This window comes from Macaca mulatta, chromosome 15 (genome assembly GCF_049350105.2).
Source record: "Macaca mulatta isolate MMU2019108-1 chromosome 15, T2T-MMU8v2.0, whole genome shotgun sequence".
NCBI lineage: Eukaryota > Metazoa > Chordata > Mammalia > Primates > Cercopithecidae > Macaca > Macaca mulatta.
In genome coordinates this window covers 126,686,938-126,701,042 of record NC_133420.1, presented here as the reverse complement: position 1 = coordinate 126,701,042, position 14,105 = coordinate 126,686,938, and the positions used below count along the sequence as shown (strand labels likewise).

The following is a 14,105-nucleotide window of genomic DNA, read 5'->3' as shown; positions in this document are numbered from 1 at the left end:
TCCTATTTGGGACCTTGGGTAAGTCAGTTTTAAGGTTGTTACCATTATCTGTAAAATGAGTGTGGATTTGTGGATTAAATGTCATGTAAGGTCATGGGTCCTTTTCACTATGTAACATCAAATTCTTTGTTTTTAAAGTTATTTCAGAGATGAAAAGTACTTGAAGTACTATAGACATATCCATCTTAAATGTTACAGGCTTTTTAAAAAGCGCTAATATTGTATAGACTTACTATTGAAATTCAGATTTGTCTTCCCTCAATTATTTTGAGCCTCATTCTAGATGCCGAGGGCAAATGGAAGCACATAACTTATGTAAGAGAACCTCTTGTTTTCTGATACAAAGCATCTGTGGATAACTTAGGGATACAGTAACATATCTGAAGAGTTGTATCTGTTCAGAAATATTTCACTTCAACTAATTGAAAGTACCTGCCATTAATATTACACTGTGTAGTGTTATACTGCTTTGTTAGCACTGCTTATTGTAGGATCACTGTACCTATCATTGATCTCATGTGTACTTATGTTTACTAATACATGCCAGTTCCGACCTGCAGACCCTGGCTGAATGATGGATGAAGGAATGCACTCAGACACAGGTATCCACTGAACGAGCGGGCTAGGAGACTGGGCCACTCACAGACACTGAGGAGGGTGCTGTAAAGAGTCAGCAGCCATGGCCCTGACAAGCTGGCACTACTGGCATTTATTCAGCACAGATTTAATGACAAAGGCTTTGAGTCAACACACTTGTGGATAATTAGCATGGTCACCCTCCCAGGAGAGAGCAGTCCTGCATGCAAATAATCAAAGGTCAGTCTTAGGACAACATGAGAAAACAAGCTATTTAGATAAACTCCTCTACCTTCCCTTGTTATTTGCTTTTTACTGTTAACTCAAGGTAAGAGGATCAGGCTGCCTTCAGCCATAACCCTTTCCTAAAGCTTTTGCAAAAACTTCTGGCCTTCCAAGAAGGTTTGCATTTTTCCTATAATTTTCTCTTATAATTTCTCCCATCACCCTGACTGAACTCCTACAAATACATTTACTAATTATTATGCAAAAGTGATTTCAAATACTTTGATTTGTTATAAGGTACTTTTATTATGTATTTTTAGGGAAATAATAAAAAATGGTGTTTAGGAGATAGTGAAAAACTAAAATGCAGGGCCTAATGTCTTAGAAAACATTACTGTATGGCTTAAATTTAAGCATATGTACACATAGATATAAATTACATGAGTGGGCATGGTGGGTCATGCCTATAATCCCAGCACTTTGGGAGACTGAGGCAGTTCGATCACTTGAGGCCAGGAGTTTGAGACCAACCTGGCTGTCATGGCGAAACCTTGTCTCTACTGAAAATACAAAAATTAACTGGGTGTGATGGTGCAAGTCTGCAGTCCCAGCTACTTGGGAGGCCGAGGCATGAGAATTGCTTGAACCTGGGAGACAGAGGTTGCGGTGAGTTGCGATTGTGCCACTGCACTCCAGCCTGGTCAACAGAGTGATTCTGTCTCAAAAAATAAATAAATAAACAAAATAAACTGCATGGCATGAAAGGTTTTGTAGGCAGAAGAACATATAACAGGGAAATATATTACTGTTTATATATTATAATCATCAACAAAAACACGTCTTCTAACAGCATATTGCCTAGCATTTTGGTTCTCATATTTTTACTAAAGCCAAAAAACTAAAACAGGAAAGTGCCCTCATGATACTGTTCTGAACTAGAAGATTTTAATTTCAGGGCCACTAGGAGAGTTCTAAAAAACTCGCCACTTAAAAAAATGTCTTCAGGCCTAACAAATGATAACATCTATTGTTATGAATACTTTTTCTTTCCACAGTGTCACCATAGCAATACACTATTACATCAGATACAGGTGACCTTTTTAAAAAACCTGTCTTGTTATTCCAGCTAATTACTTTGCATGATATCAAGCTCAGTGTTAGGTCACAGCTATAGACATCATCAACTGTATTGTGCCTACTAACATATTGAAGCAAATTATTTGTATTTTCTGTGGTCCTTAAGACTTTTAATTTTTAAATTATTGGGAAACCCAAAGAGTATGTGTTTATATTGATTATATTGATATTTATTGTGTGAGAAATATAAAATTGACTTTTTTCCAAAATCTATTTTTGGTTTAGATTTCATAAGCTTACCACTATTGATATTATGAGCTACATAACGCTTTGTTGTGACGACTGTCCTTTTCATTGCAAAAAGTTTAACAGCACTGATGGCCTTTACCAACTAGATGTCAGCAGTAACCCATAACCCAGGTTGTGACAACAGAAAATATTCCTTGGGAATGATATTGCTAACATAATTTTTAAAGGTAAAATTACTTTTCTTTAAAAGTTGAGTAAAAAGTGTGTCATGTATTTATATTATTGAAAATCTCTAACGTTGAGCTTAATAGAAGACAGCTGAATTCTCTTTCTTGGCAATTTGTTTCAAAGAAACAATAAGATGATTTGGCCTTGTGCAAATATGTAGTTGATAAAAGGTGTATTTTTAATCCTTTCAGACAGTTGTGGGTATTCTTTAATATTAAATCAAAACTTTACAAGTGCTAGTTTCTTAGAGTGGCATTTTACATATTAATAAATGTATTCCATCAATGTTCACTGATCTTTCTTGCACAATAAGTGAATCTTTCCTTCCATACTTGCTTTTATAATAGTATGCATAACTTATTTGGAAAATATTGGTTTATGTTTTATTGTGTCAAAAACTCACTTTTGTTAATATAACCACCAATCTTATTTTAAAAAGTCTAAGTATTGAGAAACTGTCGTGCTTACGGTTGAAGGAACAAGTTTTTCAAAGTCCTCATGAAAGCTTAAATTTTATCATTGGGAACAAAGACTTATTTTCCTTGAAGTGACAGCCTCATTTTGTTTTTGAGAATGATAGTTGTACTTTTTTTTTAGACCAAGTCTCACTCTCTCCCTTGGCTAGAGTGCATTGGCATGATCTCAGGTCACTGCAACCTCTGTCTCCTGGGCTCAAGCAATCCTCTTGCCTCAGCCTCCCGAGTAACTGGGACCACAGACGTGTGGCACCATGCCTGGCTAGTTTTTTTTTTATTTTATTTTTGGTAGAGACAGGGTTTCATCATGTTGCCCAGGCTGGTCTTGAACTCCTGAGCTCAAGCAATCTGCCTGCCTTAGCCTCCCAAAGTGCTGGAATTTTACAGGCATGAGCCACTGTGCTGGCCCAGTTGTACTTTTAAATAAAAATGATGTTCCATGAAAAAAGTGATTATTCAGTTCACAATTAAATCAAATTCTTTTTTTAAATGCAACCGTACTATAGTAAGCAGAAGTGCTTCTTGTTAACTTTCCACTTGTTTAGAAAATTAAAAAGAAATGTTAAGATTTAATAACACCATTAATTTTTACTGCTTCATCAAAGACATTCTTAAGAAATTCAGCTGCGCAAGGATGACACGCAAATTCATGAGGCGTTCCATATTTTTAAAAAAAGAAAGAAAAAAAAGAAATTCGGCTATCTTTTTTTTTTTTTTTTTTTTTTTTTAGCTGTAAGGGACAGTACAGAATAGAATGACTACTAGTGTAGTTTGGTACCACTGCCTTGATTTATGCTGAGAAACCAGCAGTTTTACACACTTTTGCTTTTATACAGTCATGGCAGTATCAGTGAAAAAGCAGGCAATGTCTTTGTATTACTTTCACAATTTAAAAAAAGTTTTCTATTAGGTTTTTCAGGGTGAATTAATATTATTATCAGAACAGTTTTGACATCTTAGGCTTTAGGAAAAAGGTCTTGGGGATCCCAGAGGTCCACAGAGCACATTTGGAGAACCACTGGTTTATCAAATAGGCATGATGCATTAGTTTTACGAAGCTTAAAGCTCATCAAAGACTGGCTTCTTTTACAATAAAAAGGCAGATGAGCTTTTAATTCAAACTACTAGAAATAAATAAATACTTCATGAGAATATGCTACAGAAATCTAAGGAGAAAGCAAGCTAGGAAATCCGAATCACATTCACATTTATTAAAGTTCTAAAGACTTTATTGCCCACCACTACTGCTTTATAAAACGTTCTTGTGTTTCAATGTATGGTTAGAAGAGTGAAAAGAGATTTGGTTTACTTACTTCTTTAGCATCCAGTTAGAGTTGAGGGGAGAAGGCTCCAGCTGTGCACTAGAATCAAAGCCCTCAATGGGCACTGGACCAGATACAGGCCATTTTCCAACAGCTGCAAGTCATTTGGAATGCTAAGCACATGCCGGAGGGAAGCAGGAGTGGTGCTTCCAGATGCAGAGAGATAGATGATGCTGGAGGGAAAGCTGGATTGGAAAAGGGAGAGTTTTGAACATGGACATGCCTTTAGTCCTAGCTACCTGGGAGGCTGAGATGGAGGAATTACTTGAGCCCAGAAGTTTGAGTTCAGCCTGGGCCATATGATGAGACCCGGTATCTTAAGAAAATATAAAATAAGGCTAGGTACAATGTCTTACACCTGTAAACCTAGCACTTTGGGAGCCCAAGGTGAGAGGATTACTTGAGTGTAGGAGTTCAAGACCAGCCTGGGCAATAAAATGAGACCCCATTTCTACTAAAAAAAAAAAAAAAAGAAAAGAAATCAAGAAATTAGCTGAGCATAGTGGCACATGCCTGTGGCCTCAGGTACATTGTAGGCTGAGGCAGGAAGATCACTTGAGCCCAGGAGGTGGAGGCTACAGTGAGCTGTGTTCATGTCATCGCACTCCAGCTTGGGCAACAGAGTGAGACCCTATCTCAGAAAAAGATAAAGTGAACCGAAAATGGGCCTGTAAGGACTGTGGTCATTGAAGGGACAAGCTGCCAGAGGAGTGGCTATGAGAGCAGGAGGAAGAAAAGCAGGAGAGGATGATAAAAGGAGAAGAGTTCAAGATAGGAGAGGCTGTGGTCACAGAGGTAAATGCGGCTAAGAAGTGACTTATTTCATGAACACTCACTGGATACTGACTCTCTTCCAAGTGCCGGGGTAGAGGAGAGCACACGTGGATCACAGTTCTTGCTTTTATGAGCTTATGTTCTAGTAAGAACGAACTTAACTATTTTTTCAGGTAGTATCAAAGAGCGGGATAAAGGGACACACAGTGATTGGGGGCTATTTTAGGTGGAATGATAAGGAAGAGCCTCTCTGGAGAGCTGACATTTGAACAGTGACCTGACTGAAGCAAGGACGGGAAACAGTGCTGTCTTTACAGGCAAAAAGGTGACTGCCAAGACAGAAATGCGTTTCATGTGTGTTTGAGGAAACAACAGCAAGGTGACCAGCACGGTCAGAGTAAAGAATGAGGGGAACAGCAGAGATGAGGCCCCACAGGTGGTGCCATAGCTCATAGGGCCCTTTGGCTTGCAGGCCACAGGAAGAAATTAAGGTTTTACTCAAACTCAGTTTGATGGGAAATTCATGGTAGATCTCGAGCAGGGGAGTGCCATGCTTTAAATGAAGAGGTTATGCTGACTGCTTTGGGGACTACAGGCCATAGTGGAGAGGCAGAGTAGAGGCAGAGAAGAGGGTTAAGCAGCAGCTAGGGTAATACAGGTGAGCAGTGACAGATTATGGCTCATGATCAGACCAGGCCGACCATCAATGAAGGTAGACATAACAGGCATTGCACACAGATAGGAGCAGGGTAACTGAAATGCAGGTAGTTGGCCCCAGCACCGAGGCAAATGCCAATGTATGAAGAGCTCCAGTTTGTCAGCATGATGGCACCAGAGGCCTTGGCAGGAGGAGCCTTGAGAGTCATGTCAGCAGGGCAGGCAGTGGAGGTGAAGGAGAGATGGAAGCTGAGGAGCTGGCATGAGGGCATGGTGCTGTGACACCAGTGAGAGGACACACTTAGAGCTTAGTGGGGAGTGGGATGGGAACAAAGGAAACACAATTTGGGGGAATCTCTGGTAGACACAGGAAGAAAATCTTCAGAAAGGGGTGATTGTGGGAACAGTGTTCTGCAAAAGTGAGACGGGATCAACTGCACTGAGGGAAGAGTTGGCATCAGTGGGAATAAAGAATTCTGTCTCAAACTGACTCAGAAGAGCACATGGCATGGATGAGTGTCAGCAGGTCAGCAGCTTAGCAGGAAAGGGGACGGGAAGCAGAGGGCTTGCTAATATTGTTCCAGTGCTCTCTGATTCCTGTACCATTGATCCCAGAAAGGGAGGTTCATTCTTGAAATACTTGAGCCAGATGTGGTGGCTCATGCCTGTAATCCCAGCACTTTGGGAGGCCAAGGCAGGCAGATCACCTGAGGTTGGGAGTTCGAGACCAGCCTGACCAACATGGAGAAACCCCGTCTCTACTAAAAATACAAAATTAGCCGGGTGTAGTGGCACATGCCTGTAATCCCAGCTACTCGGGAGGCTGAGGCAGGAGAATCGCTTGAACCTGCTAGGCGGAGGTTGCGGTGAGCTGAGATCGGGCCATTGCACTCCAGCCTGGGCAACAAGAGTGAAACAGCATCTCAAAACAACAACAACAACAACAATGAAACAAAGCAAAACAAAAAAATAATACTTGAGAGCACAGAGTTTGGGAGAAAGGGAGCAGAATCTCTGTAAAATGTGATGTTCAATCACCATTTGTTTTTGAAAACATATTTGAGTTTGGTAGCTTAGATCTGGCAATGTTCTCCCATCTGATAACCACCAGACAAGAAATGAACTTGCTTAAAATAAGCTTTTTTCCTTTCATTTTGACTTAAAGAGTTCAAGTAGCTCATGGATATACGCTTCTGCAGAGCACCCTCTGAGGTAACAACACCTCGCAGCTCACCTTTAATCTTTACTCAGCCGTTCATTTTGCTCAGTTCTTTGTAGGATAGATGTTTGATAGATGTAAAGTAATTCATGAGATTGTCTCACAAACTGCTTGGCAGGTTTAGAGGAATCCCAGGGTACAGAGACTGGCAGCTGTGTCCACCTTAAAACCAACAGAATTGTGTCAGTTGCAGATGATGTAAGACAGAGCAATGTTTATGATGTGATCATGAAGATGTGAGAAATAGGGGCTGTGAGAAGGACCATTCTTTATATATATGTGTTCCTTATCAAGCCAGCAACTGACTATGGGGAATGTTTTACAGCCCCAGAGACCTGTGCCTGCCGTGCTGCTCTGCACAGCAGCCACTGGGAGGCTCTCTTGACCAGCAGTTTTTTAAGCTCGTGCCCTATATAGAAGGGTTTTTGTGAAAAGATCAACATTTGCTCACTATCACATGGGTTGAACATATTCAAGCTTGACGTACTTGTAAAGTTCCCATCTGCCTACCCACTAGGCTGAGACATTACATGTGGTAGGTACTTGAGGATTTACTGAATGACTTTAATTCACACTGGGCCCGTGTGTGTGCTCCCCTTAATGAGCAACAGAGGGTGCTCATTAAGAGGGTGACAACACTGCCTCTTTTCATGATGTCCTTGGCTGAGAGGTACCGTCATTCTTGTGACCAAAATTGGCCTGTACATTTCTATGGGCAGAGTAGGTAGCAGAAGTATTTGACCTATGATTGTGATTCGGCTTCTTGCTCTGCCTGATCAAGCAAAGTCTCTGGAGAACATAAGAATAAAAGGCAGGTACTTTCTGGTCAAAATCAGAAGAAACTTGTCATTCCTGAGAGTTCTTACTACAGCACTCAAACTAAGCTGAATCAAAGGCCAGTGCTCTATTTTGCAGATTTACATAGAAAGACTTGTAAGTTATGCTGATACCGACATTTGTCCAGCCAACTGGAAGAGGATCGTCTTGTCAGCCATTTCTCTTACTGTGGAGCGATGACCAGGAGGTTGCTGGGAGTGTGAAAAACCACAGGCTCTCTGAGAACATTTCATCTGATGACATGTAAGTTTGTAAGGCTTCTGTGAACTTTCTGATCATTTTTCAATACTTCTTTTGCTCCCCTAAACTTAACACTTTAAGAAAGTTTTAAAGGTTACATTGTGCAGATGATGGAAATGGACATAAAACCCACATCTTTCTATCAGCTTTAGAATAACAGTTCATATTTTTCATCGTTCGTTGGTAGGTCTTGGTAAATTGCTCTTATAATAATCTGCTCATAAATTGAAAAGTATTTTTCTGGTGATTTTTGGCAATTATCTTCCAAGTATACTACCAGAACATCATAGTACAGTAAATATCTTTATGGCTTTCTAGGGGCTGTCTGCAAGTTCCGGTCTCTCTTTAAGGAGCACATGTCTGGCCTTTGAAATAATTGGCCACTGACAGGTCTAGGGCCTCCAGACTGTGAAAAATGTACAGCTTCACCCTGAGTCATACATTGTGTATTTGCTCTTGCCGGTATTCCCCCTGCCTTTATCTGGAGATCTGCTTTATAGAAACCTTGACATACAGAATAACCACAGATCCTTGTGCCCCTGTCCCCTCCCCTAGGAGTGTTGCCTGTGTTTAGAGATCAGGCTGATGAGTTAGAAGCTCTCCACAGGCAGTCTGAGAAACATTGCATTGCTGGACATCACCCAATGCTCACCTCACTCAAGGGCTTCCTAGGGCACTCATATGACCACGACAGCCCTTTGGGGTCCTTGAGTTACCTATGAGAGTGCAGGAAATCTTGCTGAGTCATGGGGTTGCTCACAGATATCACCAACTAGACACAGAAGCATGAGCTTCATGGGGTCTTTCTTCCAGTCTGGCCTCAGGACTGCTGTAAAGGGAAGGGCCTTGGAGCTGGCAGGCAGGGTGAGCCAGGGAGGCATTTTTAGCAAAGGCTCTCAGAGTGCCCACTGGACAGTGAGAATGGCTTTGTGGGTGCCGCTTAGGAAAATATGAAGGAACATCTTATATGAAGATCAAGATCATGACAGGCAGTGGCACGAGGTTTTGTTTGTTTGTTTGTTGTACATTTGCCTGTAGGTAAAACTGTCGTTGAGAATGTATGTAGCCACAGAAGTGGAGCCTGATGGCTGAGTAGACATCTCTGCCAGTTGTGCTCGTCACAGGAATAGCCTCGGCAGAGGACCTGTGGCGAGGAGAGAGTCTGCATGTTTGGTGGAGGGAGAGCACAGCAGCTGTGGGACTTTGCCCTGAACACGGTGCCGCCTTGTTGTAGCAGAAAGCAAAGCAAGGCTGCACTCATCCAATGCTCACCTACAGAGGAAACATTTAGACTAGTGCTAGCCCGAAGGGAATTGTTTATCCCAGTGGTTGGAACTTGATAAAGTTGATAAAGTTGTGGAAAGCCTGGCTACTGCAGGATAAAGTACTCTTGGTCCTTAATAAACCTGAAAGGCTGTCTAGGCCACAAGGACTGCAACTCTTAGGCAAGTCCTAGTGCTGTGCTGCGCTTGGAGCCAGTGTATTTGGCGGCATGTGACCTAGAGAGACAGCAGCTGGGGCAGCTATGGAGTGCTTGCCCGCCCCTCCTCCAATCCTAGACAGTGCAGCTCGCAGGTCTGACAGCGACCTCCTCCTTCTGCTTGAGGAGAGGAAGGAGGAAAGAGGATTTTGTCTTGCATCTTGGATACTAGCTCACAGTAGGAGCGGGCACTGGTCAGAGTCATGAGATCCCCATTTCAGGTCCCAGCTTTGGGATAACATCTCTAGACAAACTCTGGGCCAGAAGGGAACCTGCTGCCTTGAAGGGAAGGACTCAGTAATGGCAGGATTCGTCACTATCTGACGAAAGAGCCCTTGGGCCTTGAATAATCAGCAGAGGTAATCAGGTAGTACATGCCATGGGCCTCAAGTGAGACTCAGATGTGCTGGCATCAGGTGTCACCCAGCACATTCCCAGCTGTGGTGGCTGTGAGGAGAGACTCCCCTGCTTGAGAAAAGCCAAAGGCAGACTAAAGAGGATTTTTCTGGAGCTTAGACACCAGCTCAACTACAGTGGAGAAGAGCACCCCGTGGGCTGTTGGAGTCCCTGATTCAGGCCTTGGCTCTTAGATGGCATCTCTGGACTTAGCCTGGGCCAGAGGGGAGCCCACTGTTGTGAAGAGTGAGTTCCAGGCCAGGCAGCATTCGCCACAAGCTGACTGAGAGCCCTCAGGCATTAAGTGAACATCAGTGGTGAGCTGGCGGTAATCCACACAGGACTGTGATGACGTCGTACATGGGAAAAGACTGTCCTGCCTGGGGAAAGGGGAGGGGACAGTGGGCAGTGATTTGCTGGGTGGATTCAGTGCTAGCTCAGCCAGGGTAGAACAGAACACCAGGTAGATTTCTAAGGTTTATGACTCCAGCCCTGGCTTCCAGACAGCACCTTTGAACGCATCTAGGGACCAGGGGAGTGTACTGCACTGAAGGGAAGGACAGAAGCCTGGCTGGCTTCACTACCTGCTAGTTGGAGAGCCATGGGGCCTTGCCTGAAACAGGTGGCAGCTGGGTTGTTGTTACAGTGGGGGTCTTGGGCAGTCACAGTGCTGTGCCGGCTTCAGGTCTGACCCAGTGCTGTCCCAGTGGCCACAGCGGTGCTTGTATTGCTCCTGTCCTAACTCCAGGCAGCCTAGCACAAAGAGAGAGAAACTTCATTTGCTGGAAAGGAAGGGAAGAAGTGAGTCTCTGTCTGCTAATCCAGACAATTCCTCCAGGTCTGATCCAAGACTGCCAATGTGCTAAAAACAAACAAAACTGGAGGAATCACATTATCTTATTTCAAATTATACTCTACAGCTATAGTAACCAGAACAGCATGGCAGTGGCATTAAAAATAGACACATAGACCAATGGAACAGAATAGAAAACCCAGAAACCAATTCATACATCTGCAGTGAACTCATTTTCAACAAAGGTGCTGAGAACATACAATGGGGAAATGACAGTCTTGTCAATAAGTGGTGCTGGGAAAACTGGATATCCATATGCAGAAAAATGAAACTAGGCCTCTATTTCTCATCTTATGCAAAAATAAAATCAAAGTGGATTAAATATTTAAATCTCAGCTGGGTGCAGAGGCTCACACCTGTAATCCAAGCACTTTGGGAGGCTGAGAAAGGAGGATTGCTTGAGCCCAGAAGTTCAAGACCAGCCTGGGCAATGCAATGAGATTTTGTCTCTATTTCTTAAAAATTTTTTTAAAAAAAATATTTAAATCAAAGACCTCAAATATAAAACTAAAATAAAACATTGAGAAAACTCTCCAGGATATTGGACTGGGCAAATATTTCTTGAATAATATTTTATAAGCACAGGCAACCAAAGCAAAAATGGGCAAATTTGGTCACATCAAGTTAAAAAACTGCTGCACAGCAAAAGAAACAATCAGCAAAGTGAAGAGACAACCCATAGAATGGGGGAAGATATTTGAAAACTATCTACAAGGGATTAATTACCAGAATAGTTAAGAAGCTTAAATAACTCAATAGAAAAAAATCTAATCATCTGATTTTTAAAATGGGCAAAATATCTGAATATACACTTCTCAAAAGAAGACACAGTTCTCAAAAGAAGGCATGGGGGCACGTGCCTGTAGTTTCAGCTGTTTGTGAGAATTACGTGCAAACATTACTTGATCCCAGGAGGTTGAGGCTGCAGTGAGCTGTGCTTGTGCCACTGCACTCCAACCTAAGTGATAAAGTGAGACCCTGTTTCAAAAATAAAAAAGGCATACAAATGACAAATAGGTATATGAACAGATACTCAACATCAACATTATTGATTGTCAGAGAAATGCAAATCAAAATTACAATGAGGGATCATCTCACCCCACTTAAAATGGCTTTTATTCAAAAGACAGGCAATAGCAAATGCCGGTGAGGATGTGGAGAAAAGGTAACCCTCGTACACTGTTAGTAGGAATGTAATTTAGTACAACCACTGTAGAGAACAGTTTGGAGGTCCTCAAAACTAAAAATAGAGCTACCATATGATCCAGCAATCCCACTGCTGGGTATATACCTAAGAGAAAGGAAATCAGCATTATCAAAGAGATACTTACATTCTCATGGATATTGCACTAGTGTTCACAACAGCCAAGATTTGGAACATCCCGAGTGTCCATCAACAGATGAGTAGCCAAAGAAAATGTACATACACACAATGGAGCACTTACTATCCAACCGTAAAAGAGAATGAGATCCTGCTATTTGCAGCAACATGGATGGAAATGTTAAGGGAAATAAGCGAAGAAAGAAAGACAAACTTCACATGTTCTCACTTACTTGTGGGAGCTAAAGTAGAAGAATTGTTAGCAGAAGCTAGTAAAGGTAATATGGGCGATGGGGGGATAAGGAGTAATGGTTAATAGGCACACACACATAGTTAGAAAGAATAAATAAGATCTAGTATTTGATAGCACAACAGGGTGACTACTGTCAATAATTATTTAATCGTACATTTTACAGTACCTAAAATAGTATAATTGAACTATCTGTAAAACAAAGGATAAATGCTTGAGGTGTGATGGATACTTTATTTACCCTACAGTGACACATTGTAGGCCTGTATCAAAATACTTTATATACCCCATAAATATATATGCCTACAATGTACCCAAAAATTTTTTAGAAGACTGTCATTCAGAATTACCACACTGTGTATTTACAACGGAAGCAAGGCTTCTTGTGACTAAGAAGAGACTAGTGACGGTTGGTTGCTGTTGAAATGGCTGCTAAATTACCACTTTGCTAATAGTATATAAACTGAGTTGTCATGGTGATACTGCTAATAGCCATTTTAGCAAAGAACATAACAGCAAATGAATTTGAAACAAATAGAAGTACTTTGAAAGTTGCAGAAGCTAACATGTTTTTAATCACTACAGTTGTCATCAGTCTATAAACCGGTTTCTTGAAGGAAGCAAAATTCATAATTATGAACATGTAGCTCACTATAATGGCAGCTAAATTGTTCTAAAAACCTGCAACTAACCTGGCAGCGGGGGGTGACTCTAGCTCTAGTTACAAGGTCAGAAAATACACAGGGAAATGTGCAGGTTTCCATAGATGTGAGCTCCAGAAGCAGTGGTGGCAGAGGCCAGCTCCAAGACAGCCAGTTCTACACAATGCTGTTTGTGAACGCAGAAGCACCAGGAGCTATGCTCCGAACAGGAGCAATGTTCATGATCTTTGGAAATTGAAAAGTATTACAACAAAGTACTTAACGTACATTTATCTTGTCCCTCTGCTGTTGGTTATTTATAATGGTCTCTTTTTGACTGTAAATTGAACCATTTAAAAATTAGTGTCTATCAGATTTTTCTTAAAACTTTTTGACATGTATTTGTCTTGTTAGAATATATTTTCTTTCAGGAACGTTACTAATTATCAGGGACATGCAACTGAAAACCACAATGTGATATGACCTTGCTCCTGCAGGAATGGCCATAGTTTAAAAATAAAAAAAAAAAAAATACATGTTGGCATGGATTTGGTGAAAAGGGAACACTTTTACACTGCTGATGGGAATGTGAACTAGTGCAACCACTATGGAAAACAGTGTGGGGATTCTTTAAAGAACTAAAAGTAGAACTGCTGTTCAACCCAGCAATCTCTCACTACTGGGCATCTACCCAAAGGAAAATAAGTCATGAAAAAACATATGCACATGCATGTTGATAGCAGCACAATTTGCAATTGCAAAAATATGGAGCCAGTCTAAGTACCCATCAATGAATGGGGAGCTAAAGAAAATATAGAATATATACACCATGGAATACTGCTGAGCCATAAAATAGAATGAAATAATGGCCTTTGCAGCAACTTGGATGGAGCTGGCGGTCATTATTCAAAGTGAAGTAACTCAGGAATGGAAAACCAAATATCATATGTTCTCACTTATAGGTGGGAGCTAAGCTATGAGGATGCAAAGGCATAAGAATGATATAATGGACTTTGGGGACGTGGGGAGGAAGGTTGGGACGGTGGTGAAGGATAAGATTACATATTGGGTACAGTGTACACTGCTCAGGTGGTAGGTGCACCAGAAGCTCCAAAAGCATCCCTAAAGAACTTATCCATGAACCAAAAACCACCTGTACCTCAAAAACTAAATAGAATTAAAAACCATTATTGGTAAAGAAATATATATATATATATGCATACATACATATACACATACATACACACATACATATTTGTTTATACATAAATATATAAAATGTGT

The 14,105-nt window shown here is 41.3% G+C and overlaps 1 long non-coding RNA gene across 4 annotated transcripts in view; it reads right to left on the bottom strand.

Moving 5' to 3' along the window:
* The window catches only part of LOC114672859 (uncharacterized), a 37,845-nt gene that overhangs the window by 6,510 nt on the left and 17,230 nt on the right, over positions 1-14,105 (bottom strand). For 3 of the 4 annotated variants that reach the window (XR_013404984.1, XR_013404983.1, XR_003723389.2), the window contains exons 3-5: positions 10,341-10,509; positions 6,819-6,965; positions 4,145-4,338 (exon numbers count right to left, since the gene is read on the bottom strand). This is a non-coding gene — a long non-coding RNA (uncharacterized LOC114672859). The remainder of the gene's footprint in view (positions 1-4,144; positions 4,339-6,818; positions 6,966-10,340; positions 10,510-14,105) is intronic. The other variant, XR_013404982.1, reaches the window with a different exon arrangement.